The sequence below is a fragment of the Pseudonaja textilis genome, chromosome 3 (assembly GCF_049901715.1).
Source record: "Pseudonaja textilis isolate UNSWEBS1 chromosome 3, rPseTex1.2, whole genome shotgun sequence".
Classification (NCBI taxonomy): Eukaryota; Metazoa; Chordata; class Lepidosauria; order Squamata; family Elapidae; genus Pseudonaja; species Pseudonaja textilis.
Window position 1 is genome coordinate 41,249,498 of NC_141992.1, and position 21,544 is coordinate 41,271,041.

Genomic DNA, 21,544 nt, shown 5'->3' on the forward strand with positions numbered 1-21,544 from the left:
AAACAAGAAGAATACAAGGCCCAAGCATCTGCAGACACCCTTGTATTCTTCATAGAAGAACCAATTAAATCAGGACCAAAATTAATTAAAGAGATAGAGAGATACGGAGAAGTGGCAGGTTTAAAAATTAATAAGGACAAAACCAAAATGATAACAAAAAAATTAATAGAGAAAAATTAATAGAGAAACAAAAAAAAGAAATTAGTAGAAGCAACGGGTATACAAATTGTTAATAAAAATCTAAGAATTTGGCTCACGACAAGATGTTCAGCAACAGAGTGGTCAATGTCTGGAATACTCTACCTGACTCTGTGGTTTCTTCCCCAAACTCCAAAAACTTTAACCTTAGACTGTCTACAATTGACCTCACCCCTTTCCTAAGAGGTCTGTAGGGGGCATGCATAAGCGCACCAATGTGCCTACCATCCCTGTCCTTTTGTTTCTTTTTATTTTTCTCATATGTATCCGTTTCATGTATTCATAACTATGTTTATACTTATACCTATTATCTTGTAAGCAATTGACAAATCAAATCAAATCAAATCAAATAAATAAATAAATAAATAAGATAAGATAATTATGTAAAATTGGTATTAGAAATAAAAAAGGATTTAGAAAAATGGGGGAGACTACAATTATCAATGTTAGGGAGAATTGCAACCATCAAAATGAACATCTTGCCAAGAATACTATTTCTCTTTCACATTATTCCAATTAAATTAGATAAAAAATTCTTTAATGAATTAAACAAAATTACCATGAAATATATTTGGTCAGGAAAAAAAGCAAGAATAAAATTAAGCTCACTACAAGACAATAGAAAATAGATGCAGAGGTGGAATTGGACTCCCCGCCTGAGAAATATACTATAAAGCAGTGGTCCTAACATGGATTAAAGAATGGGCCAATCTGAGAAATAAAAGAATCTTAACCCTAGAAGGGCATGACCTATAGGATGGGATGGCATGCCTTCATGTGGAACCCTGGAAATAAGAGATATACACACTTTAATAGGCATGTAATTCGAAGCTCATCATTGAAAGGGTGGAAAGAGATTAAACATAAACATTATATGAAGATTCCAGGATGGGTATCTGTCATGGAGGCATTGATCCACTCCAATACCTTAGAAACTGGAAGAAAGATTAGATATTATGAAGTCCTAAATTCCCAAGGAGGATTAAAGATGAACCAAGAACTTAGAGAACAAGGGATGAAAATAGAGTGGTGGCTGTATTTACAACTTAAGATATAAAAAAGATATAGAAGAATTTGGAATTGAGGTAAAACTAAACCAATTAAATAAAATATCAGAGGGAACGGATGAAAAATAGATCTACAGAGGATGCTATAGCGATCACTGTTCACACTGCTCTGACTCATCTAGAACGGGGGGGGCGTGTCTATGTGAGGATGCTTTTTGTGGATTTTAGTTCTGCATTTAACACAATTCTTCCACATAGACTAGTGTCTAAACTTTTGGACCTTGGGCTTTCTAATTCAATCTGCCTTTGGATTATGGATTTCCTGTCTGGCCACTCACAGAATAATAAAAACAAGGACAAATAGGCTGAAAAACAGCTTCTATCCCAGGGCAGTAGCTCTTTTGAATTCTGCTATATAGTGCAGTGTTGGTGTGGTGTCGGAGGTTTCCGGTTCAATGTGTGAAGAGTGAAGGATGTGTGTTTGTGTTTATTTTCATGATCATGTTCATAATGTGCACTGAAGATGGTGTTTGATTTCATTGTACGAGGTGCAATGACAATAAAATAAAAATTAATTTCTAAAATTATCTATTAGAATTTGAAATGGCAGAAGAAATAGTTAAAGGCCCAATGATTGCATGGGCAAGGAATGTAGGGCACAACATTAATCTGGAAGATTGGGAAAAAGTCTGGAAACAAAATGATAAAATAACAAAATCAGTTGTTTATAAAGAAAACCAGTACAAAATGTGTTACCAGTGGTATCTGGCATCTTCAAGGTTAGCGAATATGTACCCAAACTTAAATCTGACTTGTTAGAAATGTAAGCAAATGAGGGGTACCTTCTTTCCTCCTTGGTGGCTTTGCCCAAAAAGTAAAAAGTATTGGAAAAAATTTAGAATTTGGATAAAAGAAATTACAAATATACAATTAGAATTTAAGGCCAAAACATTTGTGTTGGAAATGTTAAAAGAAATGAACCATTTAATTCTCCATATAATCACAGCAGCCAGAATTGCATTGGCCCAATGCTGGAAGCATGACCAAATACCAACAAATAATTTGATAATTCAGAAAGTTCTTGACTGTGCTGAAATGGACCTACTTGCACAAAAACTTAGGGATAAGGTGGACTCAAAATAAAGTACAACTTGGGAAAAATGGTATAATTGGATTAATGAGAAAAAACAGGAAATTAAATGAAGTAGTTAGATTAAGACCATATACCAAAAATAGAAAATGGTAATTAGTTAAATTGTTTTCAATAATTCAATAATAATGAATTCAATAATTCATCTTAGTTGATTAGAAATATATATTTTTATTTTTTTTATTTTTATTTGTATATTGGTTTTGTTTGCAATGAAATGTTGTAAATGTATATATTTTTCTTTTTAATCTTTAATAAAGTTTATTTTATAATTTAAAAAAAAATCACTCTTGCCCATGCATCATGGTCCCTTATTTGGATCAGTCCACCAGATGCTTATATTTAGCTTAACATATAATTAGAAAGCCTGCAGCACAGAAAGCATTTCACAGACCATATAGTTTGCTCCTTGTTCATGAGCTTTTGCTCCTGGGAGATTCTCAGGAAAAATGTTCTCTTCAGGGCCAGCAAAAGTTAAATCACATAGTCAGCACAAGGGAAACTGCCAAGAAGTTGCAGAGATTTCAGAATGAAAAAAAACACTGGAAGAGGCAGGCACCCAAACTTACCCAAGCCTGATTGTAAAATATAATAGAATATTTTGAACCACTAATCCTAATCTAATCTAACCTAATCTATGTTACAGAACCCCTGATTATGACATCGAACATGCAAACAAGCTAAATACACTACTAACATGGGCAGCATCCTGCCCACACACTTTTATCTTTCTTGGTGACTTCAATCTACCTCATATTAACTGGACCCTTAACAAATGTACAACTGAACCCACACATGCAGCCCTCCACAGTGCAGTAACAAATCTGGGACTAGAACAACTAGTAATCAACTAGTAATCAACAACACTAGACTTAACAACTGCCTCGATTCATCTTCTGCAATAGTTTGAATTCCATTTACGGAATACAAATTAAAGAACTCTTTTCCAACAGTGACCACAACATGATTGACTTTTGCCTCAACATCCGTCCACACAAAAATCATCACAATGATGGAATCCCCAATTATAACTTCAAAAAAGGCAACTATGATCTTAGAAACAACAACCTCTCATCCCTTGATTGGCAATTTCTACTCTCTGGATGCAATACTGTAGAAGAACATTACAACGTATTTTTACTTGAATTCAAAAGAGTCATCAAACTATATGTACCAATAACAACTCCCAAAACCAGAAAAAACAAATTACCCAAAACAATAAGGAAGCTTTAATCCAAAAAGAGATGACTTTGGTAGAAAAACAAATCTGGTCACGTTGCCAACTTCAAAAGCCGATACAAAAATTTATGCCACTAGATAAAAACTGAATGCACCAATTATCACATTAAACAAGAAGAAAACCTTCTACGCACCAATTCTACCTGCACTTTCAACAATTTTATGAACAACAAACTAAAAGACTCAATGTCCATCCCACCCATGAAAGGACCTAATGGTAAAGACTGCAAGGACGACACGATTAAAGCCAATCTCTTTAACACATTCTTTGGCTCAGTATTTGTAAACAGCAATGGATCATGCTCTAATACATATAGATTTTACAGAAGACATTGTTGAAAAAGCACTGCACAATCTAAAACCATCTCTATCTATGGGACCGGATGGAATATGTGCCTACTTCTTAAAATAGCTACCCACTGCCATTGCCGAACCTCTAAGCATAATCTTTGAAAAATCTTTCAGGACCAGCTCCTTGCCAAAACTATGGTCACAAGCCACGGTCATCCCCATCTTCAAAAGGGAGACCCCAGCCTAGTTGAAAATTACAGACCAATCTCTTTATGCTGCGTCACCTGTAAAGTCACGGAATCAGTTATTAACCAATCCATCATCCTTCACTTAGAGACAAACAACCTACTCTCTAATAAACAATTTGGTTTTAGGAAAAAACTATCATGTAATCTGCAACTCTTACACTGTAAAAACATATGGACTACACAATTCGATCAGGGCAAAGCAATAGACGCAATATACATAGACTTCTGTAAAGCCTTTGATTCAGTGGTACATGACAAACTACTCCTAAAACTAAAATCTTACAGTATCTCTGGACACCTGCATTACCAGATAGAAGCATTCCTGTCAAACATACAACATATGTTCAAAATTGGGAGCGTCCTATCAAATTCTGTACCTGTCAACAGTGGTGTCCCTCAAGGCAGTGTTCTAGGACCAACTCTCTTCATACTCTACATAAATAATCTCTGTGATCATTTCAAGAGCAACTGTGTTCTTTACATCATTAGAAGCTATTCAACACCACAGACAATACTGCTACCCTTCAAAAAGACCTTGACTATGTATCAGAATGGTCAAACAAATGGCAACTTCAAATCTCAACAAATAAATGCTCTGTCTTACATATTGGCAAAAAAAAATCAGAAAATAAAATACAGGCTGAATAGTCAAGACCTTGTTGATGATCCAAACTCTGTCAAGGATCCTGGAGTACTCATCTCTAATGACCTAAGTGCTAGAGCCCACTGTAACTACATAGCCAAAAAGGCATAAAGAGTTGTTAACCTCATCTTACATAGCTTTTTCTCTGGTAATATTACACTAATAACTAGAGCATATAAAACATTTGCTGGACCAATATTCGAATACAGCTCATCAGCCTAGAACCCACATTACGTATCTGATATTAACACAGTTGAGAAAGTCCAGAAATATTTCACAAGAATGGTTCTACACTCCTCTACTCGTTGCAGAATACCTTATGTCACCAGACTCGAAATTCTAGACCTAGAAAACTAGAACTATGCCGCCTTCAGTCCTATCTAAGTATAGTATATAAAATCATACATTGCAATGTCCTACCTGTCAATGAATATTTCAGCTTCAACCATAATAATACAAGAGCAAACAATAAATACAAACTCAAGGTTAATCGCACCAAACTTGATTGCAGGAAATACGACTTCAGCAACAGAGTGGTCAATGTCTGGAATACTCTACCTGACTCTGTGGTTTTTTTTCCCAAAACCTCAAAAACTTTAAACATAGGCTGTCTCCTATTGACCTTACCCCTTTCCTAAAAAGTCTGTAGGGGGCGTGCACAAGTGCACTAATCGTGCCTACCGTCCCTGTCTTATTGTTTCTTTTATATATTTTTTTATTTTTGTTGTATGTATTCATGTATTCATAACTATGTTTTTACTTATACCTATTATCCTGTAAGCAATTGACAAATAAAAATACCGTATATAAAACAAATAAATAAATAAAATAATCACTCCTTGACAGTTGCCTTCTGTATCTAATTCTGGAAATGTATTAGTGTGGGCTGGGGACACATTCCAAGTTACAAATTAAACTTGCACAACTTGTATTCCATATAAACATTTGACCATTTAGAATTGAAACTGTTTTGCTTGTTCTAGATGTTTTGAAGGCAGAAATTAGGCATTTATTTTGTGAGATTTTTTTTTTCAATCCAGCCTTCTAATACAACAATGGGGATTGGTTTTTTAGCTTAGACTGCATGGATGCATACTCTCACACAAATACAATTACCAAACTATAGCTTCTTGATTATATGGTGGTATTTTACCCCTTGGAATTTTTCATGTTCTGAGACTTGAAGTAACATTGGACTACAGACAAGTATTTGCATTGATAAGAACAGATTGACCATTTTCCAATGTCTCAGTCAATTAACATGGTGATCCAGAATTATAGACTTGTCAGCAAATGTATTAGACCAGTTAATGCCAGAAATGATGTTGGTAAGGAATCAATCAGGCGTTCTCAATCCAGATAGAACCAGTCCTCAGCAGGTGCTTATCAGTCAGAAGGGCATGAAGAGAATGACCAAGTGATTGTAGGAGTGTAACTTTGTCGCTTGTATCCTTACAAATTATATTGACTGTTTCCTAGTATGATTTGATTGCTGATTGTACCCTATGACTATCATTAAGTGTTGTATGTTATGATTCTTGATTCTTAACGGATGTATCTTTCCTTTTATGTATACTGATTTACACCAAGACAAATTCCTTGTGTGTCCAATCACACTTGGCCAATATTCTATTCTATTCTATTCTATTCTATTCTATTCTATTCTATTCTATTCTATTCTATTCTATTCTATAAAGTTGCTAATGGCCTAAAAAGGCCTAAAATTTAAATCTTGGGTTGAATGAATAAATGTGACTAGAGTTTTGTGTATAAATTCTATTTTCTACAGTTGGCAGACATACTACATACATATGACTTGAAGCAAAATAGCTAATCTATATGTGATAAGAGATTTCTGAATAAGATGTTAAATATCTGGAGAATTCAGAATTATAGCTATGTCCAACCCAAGACCTGGCAATTAACTGAATTATAAAATGTGCAAATGTTGTGCTTTGTAGCTGACACTTATAAAGAGGGTTAGATCTAACAAGGAATTATAGACTATAAAAAGGCAGATTTACCACATTTTCTCCTTTAAACATCTTCTCACTCTGGCATTGAAGTGAGGGATAGCAAATTTGCAATATTTGCAAATATGGGGTCTCTTTTTGTTGAGCCCTACAAAGTGCCAAATCAGTCAGACAGATTTGGGAAGAACTGTACCTGTCCTTTAAGAGTTACAGCATTTCTTAAAAATGGCATAATTTGGTTTGGGGGTTTAGATAAATCCATTCTTTATCCAACTTCAGACAAAATTGTTATTCCTCTCATCCATTCCACTTTCTAATCTACAATTAATTTCAGAGAGGAATCGTCTATTGATCCATTAAACACAATCTCTTCAGTGCACATGTGACTGAGCTGAAATGATTTGAATACAAAGCTTAATGCTTTAAAACAATGGGCTGGCCGAAGCTGACATGATCACATTGCATAAAAGATGATCAACCAAGTAGTAAACACTCTGAAGCATCTTTTCTTCTGACTAATGAAATCCTTTTTCTTTCCAGTGGCTCGGTAACCTCTAACAAAATAATTGTCTTTTTAAATCATGTTTAAATCATATTCCCTCTTCTAGTTTCATTCTCTTTATTTATATAATCATGTTGCATTTGCTGATCCTATCATAAAAGTCTTGAGGCTCAAGTAAAATCTTTTTGAGCATGATTATATACTTCTCTCTCTTTTTTAAAAATTGCTATTCTGAATACTGTCCTAATAAAGTATGAAAACAACCAAATGCCATTTGGTTGCCATAGATTTGCCCTCTATTTTGTTTTGTATCTGCAGGATGATCATGGTTACTGTTATTATTTCTGTAAGGACTGCCACTAAGTACATTTCACTTTCAGAAATTAGAAACAACAACAACAAATAAACAAAAACAAGAATACATTTTCAAGCTCTCCTAAACGCTTACAAGAAGGCACCTGGTCAATAAACTATGTTAATATACATAACAAATATATTTAATGAGAGTCAACTATAAGCAAATATGGCTGCATCACTGGAAACTAAGAATCAAAGGAGCCTCTGCAGGAATTTAGTTTACATATCAGAACATTTAACGTGCATTGTGGCAATGCATAATACACATGAGAGCTACATAAATTACGCATGAAGGTGTTTGGAGATATGTAAGTTATCTCTGGTTGAAATTACTTACAAATTTTTCCATAAGGAAAAAAATAATCCTAGCTTCATTCTTTGCTGGGATCATTTTAACCCTCGCATGTGAAAACCCATGCCTACTTATATGTTTTGCTCCCTGCATTTGTTCAAATTTTACACGCTGAACTTGTAGGATGCTGCACAATAAATGCTGGTCTCAGTAGGTGGTAAAATTGGGGGGAAAGTTCTATTTGGATTCCCTGGAAAGAAAACGTATCTCTCTCTATGATCACAGGCTACTCGTACCAGAAACAGAATTACAATGGCTATGCTCACACGCCATGCTAAACTAGTTTGAAACAATGTATTGGATTCATATACTACACAAGAAGTCAAATAAATGATCTATGTTTTCACAAATAAATCACCAGAAATTGAACCAAGGTTAACATTAACCAACATTACAATTAACATTAGTATCTTATGGGAATTGATGCTATTAAATCTTCAATCAGTTTGCTGGAATGTACTGTATGAACAAATCAGAGTGTGTGTGAACCAAATGCCTTTTCAGTCTTTGATGCTCACTGTGCCAAAATCAGGAACTGGGTGAATGAGATCAGACATGCTTGGGACCATGTGATGTGAGGACTTATCTATAGTTATACATCCATTCTGGTGTAGGGAATGTAAATCCAGTAGAACCTTAGTTTGTGGCAATAATAACACAATATTGATATATCTTCAATAACATCATATAAATGCTGACCTTACACAGCTGCATCCTGACATCTACTGCAAGTTGAATAATTGAAGCATTGGTGTGATGATGTCATCACGCACAATTTTCTACTTACCCCTGCCGATGTCCATGCAAGGTATTCAGATATTGTGAATTATTATTCTCATAGTCCTTCTCGTAGTTTGGCCATGAATGTGTTGGATAGAAATTGAGTGAATATATTTCTCAGGTACCAAATTGACTCATATCCCATGCATGCTCTTGTTGATAAGGCTTTGCATTAAACAAAAGAAAAAGTCTTGGCAAGCCATTTTTTCTTCTCCCACCTATCAGCACATCCTGGTTGTGTGGATGGGTGGAACTGGTGTTTAAATTCCCAACAAAATTTAATAAAAAAAACCCAAGCAAACAACAATTTTCAGAAAGCAGTGGATTTGCTCAACTAAGTTACTCCCTCCTGTTTATACTATCAATCAAGAAAGCCCACCTCACATCAGAAGGACTGATGGAACTCCATATAGTTTTTTAGGGTAGGAATCTCAGAGCAATTACTCATTCAACAGGCAGAAGCCTTTACAGCAATATTCCAATTCTTGCGTGCTATGAAGTATTGGGGCCACTATCTCTGCTGACACAGATACACCATTATAAAATACAGTGAAAAAATTGCCTCTATATTTCAAAAATATCCCAGTTTACGTGAGAATAAATTGTAGAAAACTTGTTTCATTTCAGAGAAGTCAATTTATTCAAATCATCCCACTTCTATTAGGGGATTCAGGATTCAAATTCAGCAATTTAAGTTTTTTAAAAGATGTGCTTCCACATTATGTGCAGTATGTATGACTCATACACCCTCAGTTTTCAGTTTATTCATAAAAAATATCTACGCTTATTGAGCACTGAAATATTTGTCCAAAGCTGATCTGTAGCACTGGCACATGATTCTTCGTTCTGTGGATACTTACACTGTTTATACTATAGCCATTTTCATCCTGGTTCAGGAAAACACTCAGATAAGCCATTTCCCATTAAAATGTAGCTTTGTGACTAGGTCTTCTGGCTATTTAACTCTTAGTTAGCATGAATATGTAATCAGACTTACTACATTAACTAAGAAATTCTAAGCATTCAGAGAGGAAAAAATGGCAACAGAATATGTCTGATCATGCAAACCACTGTTTTCACATTCAGCAAAAATTAAAATATCATAACATGAAAGCTGCAAGAGGACCCCTGCAATGGAAACCTCTTTGTCTAATGACCTTTCTCATTCTTTGATGGCAAACACAATAGCCACAGCTCATAAATCATGGTGCAAGAAAGCATCCAGACAGTATCCTTTGACACTCTTTGCATATTTAAATGTCATCATTCTCATAAAAGAAACACAAAATCTTTCTTCTTCTTTTCTCTCTCTCAAAAATGTCAGCCCAGACTGGATTAGGAAAGATAATACAGAAGTATTTCCAGAGAGTAATTGCCATTGTCACCTACCTGCAATGTATATAACAAATGAGAAAAATGATTTTATTATTAGGAAAAATTATGATTATTAGAGTAATTAATCAGCCTCTTCTGACAGATTCTTGGAGAAACTAATCACCAAAGGCCAAGAAATTTAGCAGGCCATTTTGTTGATAAAGCTCCACAAGTACAGAATATTTTCCTACTCATGTGTGTGCTTGTTTGAGCAGATTTAGTTATTTTTCCGAGAAACACTGAAACCATTTTATAAGGCAAAATAACAATGCTATTATTTTTGATGATTAAACAAACAAAAATGCTTGCCTGCTACCTGTTTTGTTTAATGTGGTCTCAGACAAATCTAAAATTAAATTATATATAAGAGAGAGGGGGGTGAGAGTATAATTTAATACTAGCTTTGTATATTCCTAATATGAGAAATCATTTGTAATTTGTGTTTGCACTCAACTTTTAGTGTTTTTATTTCCAGCTTGGTTGAATGCAGATTAAAATAAAATACTTATTTTAGAATAAAAGGAATTCAATTTTATCATATTCAATATGTAAAAGAATACCATTCCAACATTCAAGTTCTCATTTTGTATCTGATACTAAAACTTAAATATTTAAAATATAAATGCCTTAGTTTTGTTGACACTACTTCTTTCTGGCAGCTATATATGAAAATGATGTTTCATCTGTCAGATTATTGTTTTATCTGTCAGCTGCCATTTGAATCAATTAGAATAATGAGCAACCAATATTACATTGCAACAAATCCTTTGTTACTTGATCAAGTCCAGCCAAAGTTACTTCAACAATGAAATGGATGGCATAAAAATGTAATAAATAAATCAAATACAATAAATACTTCATTCTTCAAGGTACTAAAAAGCTATGAAGCTTATGGCATTTGTGGTATCTCCTTTGCTTTGAACACACTGATAAGCATGCAAACATATAGTAATTAAGACCATAATGTGTCATCCTCTTAAGTGCTGAGAAAACTCTATGTGCCTTTTTCTTCCTCTTTCTCTCCAAATAGTCAGCCCATTTCAAGAAAGCTGCTTTAAATACAGCTGTTGGTGAAAAGTAGCCATAAACCCAGTTAAATATGATGATTTCATCCTATGGCTCTGATAGGACCATGTACACTTCTTTCAACTAAAATGAGTGTGTGTTCACAGCTGACTAACTGTTGCAGAGGGGAATGCACAAGTAGAGTGCTGCTGTAGGCAACAGCTGAGAAATGTATTATTTACATATTTATTGGAAACCCAGAGCTTCCTTGAAAAGCAAGCCACTTCAATTCCAATAAGTAAACAATCCTTTGGGAGAATCAGAGAAAAACACTGAGGCAGTTTTCTCAGAGAAAATGCTGTAAAGCAGGATATCCTTAACACAAAGAGTTTGTAACAAGGAGTGGGGGGGGGGGGAAGGACCTTTCTCTGACACACCTTCTTTTGTTAAACAGACAAAAATAGAAAGTAATTTAATTGTTCTTGCAATTGGATACTACACAAGCTTCTGGAATGCCAATTAGTTGCCCTTTGTTGGTCTTGAATTGGGATTTGTTTAAATTGCCCCTCAGAAACAGGCATGACTCATACACAAATGACATTCCTTTTGTCAGTTTTCTTGTCTATTTTTTTCCTTTGTTTTGGTCTGTGAGAAAATACCCACTCCAGGGTATTATATGACTGATTTTGCTTATGATAAATCAGTTCTCCAAAGAAATATTATCAACAGTCCTACACTGTAGTTCTGTAGTGTACAAATCTAATGTCTGCAAAATAAACCTGGTTGACCAGGCAATTATAGATGAAAGGTACCCATTTTTACTCAGTAAAAATGTAATATCTGTTATTCTGCTCCAATTTGCCTCCAGTGTACAAGTACTTTATTATGCAGAGAAGTAGCTAGATTCCATCAATTCTTGGAATGATTCTACTACCAATCGCTATATATGAAAACTAGGATAACGACTACCAGATACATTGAATTTTAGCACATAATCTCATGTTCAAATAGCCTGCTGATTGAATAAATGTGAATTATGGGTGCTAAAAATTGAGGGAGGCCCTCCACTGACATTGAATTGGGCACATCACCCAATAAGGAAGCCATTTTTTCTTTTCCTGACCTCTGACTTGGTTATCTAATTTCCTTCTCTTTCATCTTTAGTTGTTCACCACAAGAGACACAGAAGGACCCTTTACAAGAATAGAAGATCTAAAAATGAGCAATAACTATCTACTTCTGAGTTGGCCCAGAGCCAAGTATAGACTCAATCTAGTCATATGAATGTTTGTATTGAGATAAATAGTACGATATGCATATTCAAGAGAGAACTGTCAGTACTTATTATGTAGTAATTGTGCACACATAATTTTTCTTCATTTTTAACTTCTTATAAGAATCCACTAAGGGCTCCCTTGGCCTTCCTTATTGAAGAGGGAGTGAGTCAGCTGAAACAAGATTGCCAGGCACAAACTGCAGAAACTTTATCCAAATAAGGATGGATAAAGTATATTTTTCTACCTTTATCATCACAAAGTAATCCTTAATGAAGGCTCTTGCTCAGTCAGACTCACTCTTTCTCCAGCAATGTTTAGGCATCTACTTTATTTCATCTCCTAGAGTTCCTCTGAAAACCAAGGAATTTTCTGGAATCCATAGGGATAAAGATTCTTTACAGGTGTGATCTGATCCAAAGCCACTATTGTTCATTCCAAGTAGCAGCCCTAGTACTGCTTGAATAATTCACCTTCTGGAACCTGACCAGGTCTAGCGGATTCATGGGCAAGCTGATTGAAAGGCAGGGTGTTGATGATTTCCCCATCTTCAGATCAGACTGCCACTGGCCTGAGATAAAAACCAAATCTAATGGTTTTAGTCCAGTTAGTCCAATTTTTAGTTTGCTAAATGATGTCAAGAAGTCAATAACCTGGAAAAGATCAAGGATTGGCATAAGGGCAATGAAGATCTATGTGGTTGTTGACTTTGGGCCTTGGTAAAGGCAGACTGAAGTCTCCCAGAATTATAAGCCAGGATAACACCTTTGCTATTTTAGCCACACAATTAAGCAGTATACACTAATAGGAAAGCAGCTGTGCAGGAAATGCTGCTGTACAAACAGCAGTTCCACCTGATCCTTCTGACATTATGAATTATGTTCAACTGTAGTCAATGAAATTTGCTGACAAGAATTTGTCAATATAATATTGAGGATATACTGTATAATTATTGTAGGGATCTATTCTTTTGTCGGCTGGTCCAAATCTGGAATTATCATCAGCTACTGTATGTGCATAATTTTTCTGCCTGTGTCAGCAAGTGGTAAAATTGAATATTAGCTACATGTATCATTTATAGCAGTGGCTATTAACTAACTCCCACAAATCTCCTTCTCCATCCACTTCTTAAACTTGTATAGAAAATTAACTATATAAAATGGTCAGGATTTTTTTATCCCCATTTTCCTGCAGTTAAATTTACTCTCTTCTAGTGTTACATTTTTTTCTGTTAGTATCAGGATACAGTAAATCACAGTATGTTTTGACTTTCAAGTACATGAACTTCAAGTCCAGTTGCTGCTTTGCTAAATGAATAAATACAAGTATTCAATTTATTTAAAACAAAATTTAAAAGCAGGTCTATATTTGGAGTAATTTATTTTATTTTATGGTTATGCCTTTTTCCTTTAAGATATCAAATAGAATTGGTGGAAATTGAATTATTTTTCTTTCATATAAGGTTGTATAGAGATGTGTAATCAAGTCAAAAGGCTAACCAAATGGACGTGTCTAGACATAAGCTTTGAACAGTGACTCAGAATTATGCAAAATGCTTTCAACCTGGAATGACTCCATTTTCAGTTCCTTCATTTGCATTCTGCAAGATTTCAGAGTTAAAGAAAGAAAGTGTAAAATGGACCAAAAAAGGGGAGGGTGATGTTCCTTCCTCTACTCTTTTTGTTACAAAATGAGAGAACATTTAATACTCTTAACATAACTAGAAATCCATCATTGAAATTAATCAAATGTCATTTTGAAAAGCAGCTTTAGAAAATGGTCTTTTATTATGTTTTCCTACTTCTTAAGAAAGCCCATATGTAATTGTCAAATAAGGAACACCTAGAGCTGCAGCTCACAGTAAATGTCAAAATCCATAGATTAATAATGTCTCTGCAGTGCTCCAAAACACAGTTCTGTATGCAATGGAGCTGAATTCACAGCAGTAAACAAGCTCTTTGCAACCTCCTACACACAGATGTACAGAAAAAGAAAGCTTTGAATTTAAGAAAACAAAAGTTTGTTCAAAGCAAAATTCCCAAGCTTTTCTATGGGAAAACACGGAATCTAATTTTAGGGATAGAAGCATCTTTGTGAACTGTAGTGGGAGGAAATAGTATATTCCTTTTCATCAAACTTTTTATTGCATTAACAAAGGCTACTGAACTTCACTGGGTGGAGGCAAAGTATACTTATCAAACTACAGTGTACACTTAAAAGACCAGAATTAAATGTTTTGAGTTGCTAAATAATGAAGATCAGTCTTATTTTTATCTTAGTTCCAGGATATAGAAAGCCTCAAGAAGAAAGCAGGCCTGCATTAAATGTGCATTGCTATGTTGCATTTTCTGAGCCTCTATATAGTAGAATATTTTGGATTCACGTTTACAATTAAACCCACTTTATTAGTCAGATAAAATACTTATTATTCTATCTTGAATTGCACAGAGCATGTGCATATATGTCACCGTGTTATACTATTGGAGTACATATCAGATCTGGGTGTACTACAAACCTCCCTCTCCATCACCTTTTTAAACGTATGTGGTAAATTAACTGTATGAAATGGTCAGGACAATTTTATTTTTTTATTTTATCCCTATTTGTGTGTCAAAATCTGAGGGTGCTAAAAGTAAAATTGTGATTGTGAAACAGTGAAACTTGGTTTGAAGATGGGTAGGCAAGCTTTATGAATACTTCTTGTGCCTGGAACAATCTTCACAAGATCTGCATTTAGGGGGATTCCAATTTTAATCAAATTAGGGAAAATATTATCTATTGTGCAATAGATATCACTCTGTCAAAAAAACAGACCAACCCAAAAAAGATGACATAGTACAATGTTGGATGAGGCTGACCCACTCTAACATGACGTTTATTGATTGTGGGTTAATAACTATCCTGCTATCCCCAAACAAATATATCCTATAGATCAGTTATGGGGTTAAAATGAGGGAGAAGACCTTCAGTTCAGAACTGAAATAGGGATCATAACATGATGAAATAAATAAAATCAAAGTTAATACCATTTCCTGTAGCTCATCTCATCACATTAGCACCATATATACCCTGCAAAAAAATTGGACATTTTTCTTCCCTGCAGGCTTTATGGATTAATTGGATTATTTTGTTTTCTCTTTTTGTTCTCCTTCTACTCTTTTTAAAATGAATACATTTCATAAGCTTTTGCTTTTTATGATTGTATTTTAACCACACATTTTTGTTGTGATCCATTTTGAGACGTGACTGCACAGAAGGCAATGTAAAAATATATACACTAAAGAATAAATTTGCATGCATTTAATGAGTTGCAAAGAGTGACCCTGCTGAGTATTGCAGCTAGTGCTATACTGAAAATGTCATCTGCAATTTTAAAACTGGTTCTTATTCTCACAGAAAACATAGGTACTTGAATTTACCTTGGTTAGAATATAGTCAGTCTGTTTGAACATTTTATTTTTCACTGTTATATTTTTGTCTCCAGCCTGTTTAGCTTACCACTCTTGAATTAAATCCAGAGGAATGCATCACAAAATAACTTCTCCTATATTTTTTCCCCTTCTCTCAGATGAGAAACACTGGGCAATCAGCAAGGCTGCACAGTGATGACCAAATTTGTATAGAAAAATCTCAAAGCCACCACCTATGCTATTTTGCAGTAATAAGGTAAACTCAAATCCAAAAGAAATTTTAAGAAAAATTAAAATCCATTGAGCAGGTGGAAGGGTAAAGAAGGAGGAGGAGGAGGAGGAGGAGGAGGAGGAGGAGGAGGAGGAGGAGGAGGAGGAGGAGGAGGAGGAGGAGGAGAAGAAGAAGAAGAAGAAGAAGAAGAAGAAGAAGAAGAAGAAGAAGAAGAAGAAGAAGAAGAAGAAGAAGAAGAAGAAGAAGAAGAAGAAGAAGAAGAAGAAGAAGAATAATCTTCCTTTTCAGATGAGAAAGGAAATTAAAAGACAGATATCAATATATTATTATGCACCCATTGCCAAAAGTCCCCAGAAATTAAAGAAGAGGCTACAGCTTGATTTTCTCTGTCACATTTTTATATTACAAAATAAAGTAGTATAATGTTTTGGGCGGGATGTTGAACTAGTTGACCTACAAAGTCCCTTCCAACTCTGATTATCTGTTATCTGTTTTGACTTTGATTTTTTTAAGAAGGTGTAACCTGCAGCTGCTGCTTGAACCTAGGAAAAAAATACAGTTGTTTTCTAGAATTGCAGTAAGGTGCCAAGTTTATGTTTCCATGTGCTCTGAAGCATTTTTAAAAAAGCATTTCTCAATGGTTGCACAGCTCAATGATAACATATATTTTCTCCCACCAGATCCTGTTCGTATTGCCATTAGTGAGGAATACATAGTTAAACAACATCAGAACATCAACATATTTTCCAACTCTGCTCAGAATAAAGTAAGAATTGGTAATTGTTGGTTTCAGTATCCTAGACTTTCAAGCCTGAAGGTCTTTTATTAATTATTATGGAATATTTTTTTTTATTTCTTTCCTTTACAAAATATTTTAAAAATCAATTTTTGCATAAAACAAAGAAATGAGCAATTTGTATCATCCTGAAATTAAGAATAAATGAGTATAACTCATGTATTTGCAGATGGTGGGCAGTGTACACAGTTAGTTTTCTACAGTACATGAATCCACTGTATTTAGAGTCCTCAAGCAATCACTGTTTGCTTCTAATTCCTTTGTACTGATTAGTCTGTGGACTTACTCCATAGTGCCAGCTGTGTTTTGTCTGGAATTGTGTATAGTGAAATGTGAAAATTGGCTTGTGCAAGCTGGTGCTTGTCTTGAACTTTCACCCAAATGTTGAACACAGCTTGGTTGTGTTTGGTATTGCTGTTCTTGAATAATATTTGACTGTTAAGCTCTCATTGAAAACAAGCATACTGTATTTCTTGTTGGACTGACGTCCAGCACAGAAGGGCAACTATCAAATGCCTGATCTCAATATGCTCAGATATAGTGGCTAAAGTTGATGTGGTGAAACAAATGACATTTTAACAGACACACTCAAAGTTGACTTATCAAATATCTATTGTTTTCCATGAAAGTATATATTGCTTATAATTTAATTACTCCAGTTCTTCTCTTGTTTGTCATGGGACAAGTAGCCAATGGCTATTACAAGTATAAATTGTAGCAGGTACAAATTGCTACACAAACATTTTGCTGCCATTTTATTGGTTCTCAAATTGGGTAAATGGAAATGGTATGGTGGGACAGAATGATGGTAAGTGGGAAAAAGAGAATGAAGATGAGCTAATGAGGTAGGTTTTGTGCCAATTATGTTCCAGTCTGCAAAGGATAATGGACATAAAGAGGGAATTAGAATTTCCATTCTATTCTTCTCATTCTTCCTTAGTTCAGTTTTTGATGGAGAAGTGTAACCAAGTGTTTGTACAATGATCTTAAAAATCACAGCACATCTTCTGCATTTTCTAGTTAAGATAGATTTTCTAAAGCATTGTAAAATACATTTGAAAAGAAACAACCTGAAACAGATGTGTAACATGCTACAGTAGCCAGTATCATTGAGCATATCATGGAAAACTGGACCAATTCTACAGACATAGACATGATCCATAGATAATGAAGAAAGTTACAGGACTCTGAAAAATATTTCAGTCCAAATGTATATGTTATTACCAAATATCACAGGACATGGTTAGGAACCAGTCTTGAACCTTTTAGCAATTATTAGATTGTTAAGACTTTGGCAGTCATCAGAGCACATTTGGAGATGTAAAAAGTCGGATGGCAGATAAATGCAAATTCTGTATGCATTTTCACAGCCAGTTACACAAACACAAAAATGCATATAACTTCTAAATAAGCAATGGCAATTTGAAGAAGTGTGTGGTCCATGGAATGTATTCCAATATATATCTTTCTTTGAAAATAGCATACTTATTTTCAACATGCAGGCTGAATATATCTCCAACACCTCTCAATGTATCTATCACTAGAAGATCTTCTTGTTGTTGATTTATGTAAGTCAAGGATTACTGTCTTTGAAAATAGACATTATACTGATAAATGTATGGGATTTTATGTCAAGGAATAAAATAATAGCGGTCATTATTTTATATAGTTTACATAATGTATATATCATATAGTCTGAAGTTTACTGGTACCAAAAATGGCAGCTGCATATTATATATATTTTATAATCAGAAGTTCACTTGTGTCAAAAATAGCAGCTGCATATTTGTACATATGTATAGTATGAGACTATACATATGAGGGATGTGGTGGCTCAGTGGCTTGTCCATCAGAAAGGTCAGCAGTTTGGCAGTTCGAATCTCTAGCACCGCATAACAGAGTGAGCTCCCGTTACTTGTCCCAACCTAGCAGTTCGAAAGCATGTAAAAATGTAAGTAGAAAAATAGGGAACACTTTGGTGGGAAGGTAGCAGCCTTCTGTGCACCTTTGGCTTTTAGTCATGCCGGCCACATGACCATGGAAATGTCTTCGGATAGTAATGGCTCTTCAGCTTTGTAACAGAGATGAGCACCACCCACTAGAGATGGAAACAATTAACACATATGTGCAAGGGGAACCTTTACCTTTAACTTATAGTATGAGATTCAATACATGCAAAAATAATCCAGAAACCCCAAAATAACTCAGTTAATCTCATAAACTCAGAAAAAGCAACAGGAAATAGCAATGCTGATGGAAGGTAATTTTTTCTCTCGACTAAACTGAGCATTTGGTCTTATTTAGAAATAAACTTTTTTTTTTCTTGGATGTCCTGAAATTTAGAGAAGTATGAAACTCTAATTATTTCTCTTCTGGTTTACACATTCACTCAGCATAGGTAAATTTGGTATGAAAATTTGAAATAAATTGTGACCCACAATATTCAGAAAATAATATCATTTGTTGATGATAGCTCAATATCCAATCTTTGAGATGAAATATGTTCTCCATCTTTGAATTATGTCAATATATCAGAATTATGACCTATGTATATTTTCATACAGAATCCTACTTACGAATAGATATGCCAAAGATAAAAGCACCTAATATACTATCAAAATTACTTAGAGCAATAGCAAAATACATACTGTACATTAGATTAATCCTAAACTTATATATTTGCTTTTTAATTGTTCTTCCAAATATATCTCTCAACTGAACACATGGAATTATAAGAAGGATATAACAGGCCATTAAGTTCAGTGTATTGATAAATATTTTAGATTCAGTTATACTATTCATTTCATAGAAATATATTAGGAAGGTTTGGCTCTAGTACTGCACTGAAAAAGAGAGAGAGAGGAAAACACTATAGCTGCAAAATACGTGAATTATCTAACTTGAGAAACCATTGTTGTGAGTCTGAAGGTATTTATCATTCCAAGTTGTCTTTCTCGAAATGAAAACCATAAACTAACATCTAGTCTTCTAAAAGGAGTATATCTGTATTTGTCTACAGAAACAAGGAAAATGAAGCATCTTTAAAGGATAACTATTTTATCACAGCAAAGAACTTCCATAGGCATGAAGATAATCCACAAAATATATAACATGATTTATAGTGGTTATATCATAAATCCATGAATCACTGAACAATGAAGGGAGAAACAATATTGCTTAAAACTAGATGGATTTAACATACACATACACCAGATTATTGTATAAAATAATGCTTCATTGTAAGCACTACTAAAAAAAGATCAGTCTATCATGTACCTAGGTGTGGATGAAAGAACTGGATCAGGAGCCGGATAAAGATCTACTGAGGAAATGCTGAGTTCAGATGCTGATAACTTTGAACATTTAACTGATCTGAAGAAAAATGGAAGAAGTCCAATTTTAATTGTGCCCCCCACCAGAGAAGAACATTGTAATTCCCCTTAGTCAAGTTTTTGGTGACCAATTGTTCATGATTAATTTTCCCATGTTCTTCTTTTGTTGTACTTGTGTTTTCGTCTGAGACCGCAAATAAAGTATTATTATTATAATTGTGCCTCAGAAACATTGGGAGCGAGGGTCTGATGGATCAAAATCCACATGGTTTCAGTTTGTGGTCTCACATCGGAGGGCCCCGATCAATTTGATTTGTGGCCAGAGCCACCCCGTAGAGGTGGTGAAGAAAGGGGAGACCGCCAGCTGGGTTGAGGAGAGCAGCATCTCCCCTCCTTGGCTTGGCAATACTCCACTCCCAAGATGGCTCTAGTGGTGACCAATATGGTCACCCTGAAGAGGTGAGTTGACCAGAAAAAGATCATGCCAGAGCAGAGAAGAAGAGCAATATAGAAACCAGGAGAATTGAGCGCAATCTCTAAATAAAAGGTACCCTGGAACTAACCTTTAAGAATTTTCAAGAAAGGAACTAAAGCGGCAGATTTAGAAAGAGAGGGAAGAAAAAAAAATTGACAGCTGAGAGTGGCTTTGAACCAGGAAAGGAAGAAACCACAAGAAGATAATAGTTTACATTGGATAAATATATTTTTGACACTAAACAGGCAGAATTAAAGCTGGACTTAAAAGTGTCAAAGGAAAAACGAAAAAAATATTAACTGGATATTTGGCTCTATTGGAATTTTGAAGCTTAAAAAGCCTTAAATCAAGAAAAGCGAAAGAAAAGAGTGACCTTTTGATATACCAGAGAGTGCCATCTAGTGGCTAAAGAACTTAATTACAATCCCTCTTAAAAACCTGTTTTCTTTAAGAATTTGACTTGATACAAGTAAATGAAATCTTGATACACTAAAACAAAGACTCTGGAAAGCGAAAGCAGAATTTTGAAAGAAAGAAAGAAAGAAGAAACTATTTTGGGACTGACTAGCGACTTTGGTATAAGCTTGATACTGGATTATCTGATGAATCCAAAAAGCCTAAAGAGAAATTAATTAAAACTGATCATTGGAAATAAACTTTATAGATATTAATTGAATAAACCTACTGGACAGAAACATTAAAAATGTCTGAATCTCTTTTGGAATTAAAAATGGAACTTAGAAATATGAAAGAAACACTACAAGAAAGAGGTGAATCGTTGGGCTTTCCTTTACAATTCTTAGAAATGGCAATTTCAGTATATGAAGAACAGAAAGGAGTGCCAGAAGAGGAGGTGTTGATCAAATAAGAGGCCATCTTTAATGAACATCTGCAACATGAATTTTA